The following is a 4053-nucleotide window of genomic DNA, read 5'->3' as shown; positions in this document are numbered from 1 at the left end:
GAGGGGGAGGGAGGTGGGATGTCTAAACCGGGGATCTTGAGTTGAAACAAGGCGTTAGGAAGCAATCATCTCACTGTCCCAGGCCCTCGAGTGACTGCCCCCACTGGGACCGTGCTTCCCCCTTGTCCCCAGGACCTGGGCGCACATCATACCAGAAGGGGGAGGGTATCACACCTGGGCTTCAGAAAAACATCTGCTAAAAATGGAATTTCTTTCAATAATAAGAGGATGCTAGGATGCACTTAAATGAACACATAGCACTGTAACAGCCCTTGTTGAAAATGAGGTTCTGGAACATGATTCCAGCTAGCACAGTTCTGAGAGATCCTGAAGCAAATAGTCCTTTAAAAGCCAGTACAGCCTTAACCAGTTTGGCTCAGTGAATAGAGCATCGGCCTGCGGACTGAAGGGTCCCAGGTTCGATTCTGGTCGAGGGCATGTACCTTGGTTGCGGGCACATCCCCAGTGGGGGGTGTGCAGGAGGCAGCTGATTGATGTTTCTCTCTCATCGATGTTTCTAACTCTATCCCTCTCCCTTCCTCTCTGTAAAAAATCAATAAAATATATTTTAACAACAACAAAAAGCCAGTACAGACAACCCTGGATTTCTAGGTATGCAGATTCCTTATCCACTAGGACAAGACAGACGACAGCAGTCCTTTTTTAGACAATTCCCACTGTAGGTAGAACAGCACCATTGGGCAGGCACATGTATTGTTGAGGGCAGAGGTATAGTCTAGGGCAGTGATGGCGAACCTTTTGAGCTCGGCGTGTCAGCATTTTGAAAAACCCTAACTTAACTCTGGTGCCGTGTCACATATAGAAATTTTTTGATATTTGCAACCATAGTAAAACAAAGACTTATATTTTTGATATTTATTTTATATATTTAAATGCCATTTAACAAACAAAAATCAACCAAAAAAATGAGTTCGCGTGTCACCTCTGACATGCGTGTCATAGGTTCGCCATCACTGGTCTAGGGTGAGATTCATTTGCTAATTCTGAGGCAGTGGAAACCTTTATTGCAGATGCTAGAAGCAACTCCATACTATGTGGCCTGTGTCAGCAAATAGGAAGAGGTGAGATGAGTTCACTGAGTGGTTCGTGCAACGTTTACTGAGCCCTGACTGTGTGGATGCAGCAACTAACGGAAAAAACCGACTCTGCCTCCAAGGAGCCTGAAGTCTGCGATAGGCATATGACGCTTAAACTTTTACTGAGTTAAAATAACACAATGGCCTGCATCGTGCCGCCAAGACAAAAAAAGAGACGACATCTATTCCAAAAATTCTTGGCAGGCACTGTATGGAGGCATTCATTACGCTTATTAAACCTATTGTGCTTGGTTAATTTGTGTCTTTTCAATATATCTATAGCTTGCATTTCAGTGTATTCTGGTTATATAATTCCTATCAACTCAAGGGCTGTGTATTATGAGATCTGTAATTTTCCACATGAAAACCATATTAAGTGCCACTATGTGACACTTAAGAAAACCTAAATAACTGCAGCTGCCAATGTTGGGACATGACCACTTAACTAGGGTGGCAGGCTGGGCACAGGGGGGAATGTCCCTGTCCCTGGGCTATGGAGGCAGCTTTCCTGTAGGTGGCCACCCATGACTGATCAAGAGGCTGACATCTAGTGGTGAGTACTGGAATAACCGAGGGTAGAATTAAAAGTACACCACACCAGAGAAAATAATTTATTTTAATGTTTCCAAAGTTCTTAGCAGTTTTGTGGCATGCATGACTTAAATTTATATCATAGGAGAAAAAGAAACCCACGGTTTTTGAAGACCCTTAGTCCCATTATTAATGTTTTGATATCTACTGAGCCCATAGAACATTTTTTCCTCATATAACTTTAAACCTTAAGAATAAGTCTCTGAGCAGAACACTTACATGTCAAGAATGCATGAAGCCTGAAGGATGCTTTATATTTGCTGAGGTTTTTATTAAAGCTAGCTTTCATAATATAAAATAAATGCTCTCTTAGAATCACAGACTTACAGATAGAGCTGGCCTTGCTTTTTCTTTTATAGACATGGAAGTGGCAGCCTGGGCGAGGTGAAGTGACTTGCCTGGGCCCTGCACCTAGTCATGGGCCGGTGACCCCAGCTTAGCCTGTGGTCTCCAGCCCTCAGCCCCCTGTCCAATCCTCCACTGTCTGCTGCCCTCTTTGAAAGACTTCGATTCAAAAGTATAAATAGTTCCCATAGAGTAAGTATACGCAAACCTTGTGTTGCACATGAGCACTTCCTAAAACACAGTGAATCACACTTTTGGAAGTCAAATCAAATCGACACATTTTAGGCACACTTTCTGTTTACAGGAAATCTGAGTGAATTTCCTGTGCGGAAATAACCCCAATTCACTTGTCTCCTAAACCAGGTTGCGGGCAGGGCAGCAGGCACACTCGTGGCAGGAGGATCTTCTCAAATATGAGGTAGGGTCCACACAGTGATTTTTCAAAACTGCACACAAAACTTCCACCTACCCCTGTGCCGTGGGACGGTTCTCTCTGACAGGGCAAACACCAGAAAAATCGGAGGGCAACGTGAGGCAGACAGATTGCAGCTCACAAATGAGATGAAGGTTTCTGGCCTGGTTTTCGGGTTTTTTGGACAATAATGTGTATGTTAGCTTCCAAATGTGTACAACCATACGAAGGGCTGGAGAGTGGACAATATGGAGACTACAGATATGTGAAAGGAACCGACTCACTTGATTTTTAAATCTATAATTCATCATTCATAAAAGAAATATTCTTCATGGAAAACGTCTTTTTAAGTGTAATAAAATACATTTTTTTAAAAAAACATAGTTTACGAAACTTCTTAGGAAGTTCAAATGACATTATTAGAAGTAAAATAGACCTGCTGACTTGCAAGCTGTTTAAAATAAAACTTCCTGGAATTATCACATACATGTGCCATTGCTTTGGAAACTAGTGGCTATTAAAAACTATAAAATGATTTTCAGATGAACATCTAGAGAAAATTAAAACAAAAATAGATCTGATAAATCTAGATATTCGATAATTCAAAAAATATAAATCTTGAATTCCTGGCACCAAGTTTAAAAAAATGTTAGAATCCACAAGATCATTTCCTTCTGGGCACACACTTTAGCTTTGACTATATAAAAATATAACATCCTACCAAGGACATAAGTACTTTTTTTAAGTGTAATTACAATATAATTCGGCGGAGTGTGGTAACTGCTGGTGTTCACCTGAAATCATGAATTATCAGCATGCTCTGCAGTCCTGCTAACAGGCTCTAGGTGCTTTTTCATAAATATAAAAATCATGCAGAAATCTCCGAAAGCAGCAGCGATGCGATCCATCTGCGGACATTCCACAGCAGCTCTCCCCTGAGGGTCTCCTACGGAGTCCGGGCTCAGCCACCGTTCCTTCAGGCAGAGTGAGATGCTCATTCCAGTTCCACGGCTTCTGAAATCAGTGACATATGTGCACAGAAACTGACCAAAATGTCTCCTTGCAGGTGGCAGTTCGTCTTACAATCCTAATCCATGTTCATTTTCTGCCTAGAAAGGGCTGTGTTTGCCACCTGTGACCACAGGCCGTGCATATTCTACGAAATCATCTATAAGAACAGGCCATGCTCCTAAAAACAAACAGATTTTTAAAAAATTTACATTTAGAGCAATGTTTTTTTAATTAATTTCTTTATTGGTTAAGGCATTACAAATGTGTCCTCATTTCCCATTAACCCCCAACCTCCCCGCTCCCTCCCCCCTCATGCTCTCATCCCCCGGTTGTCCGTGTCCATTGGTTTGGCTTATATGCATGCATACAAGTCCTTTGGTTGATCTCTCCCCCTTACCCCCTCCCTCAACTACTTTCCCTCTGGGGATTGATAGTCTGATCGCTGTTTCTCTGCCTTTGGATCTGTCCCTGTTCATCAGTCTATGTTGTTCTCTATATTCCACAAATGAGTGAGATCATGTGGTATTTATCTTTCTCTGACTGGCTTATTTCACTTAGCATAATGCTCTCCAGTTCCATCCATGCTGTTGCAAATGG

This window comes from Myotis brandtii, unplaced genomic scaffold (assembly GCF_000412655.1).
Source record: "Myotis brandtii unplaced genomic scaffold, ASM41265v1 scaffold83, whole genome shotgun sequence".
In the NCBI taxonomy this organism is placed as follows: domain Eukaryota; kingdom Metazoa; phylum Chordata; class Mammalia; order Chiroptera; family Vespertilionidae; genus Myotis; species Myotis brandtii.
The sequence above is the reverse complement of the archived record's forward strand: the minus strand, read 5'-3'. Positions refer to the sequence as shown.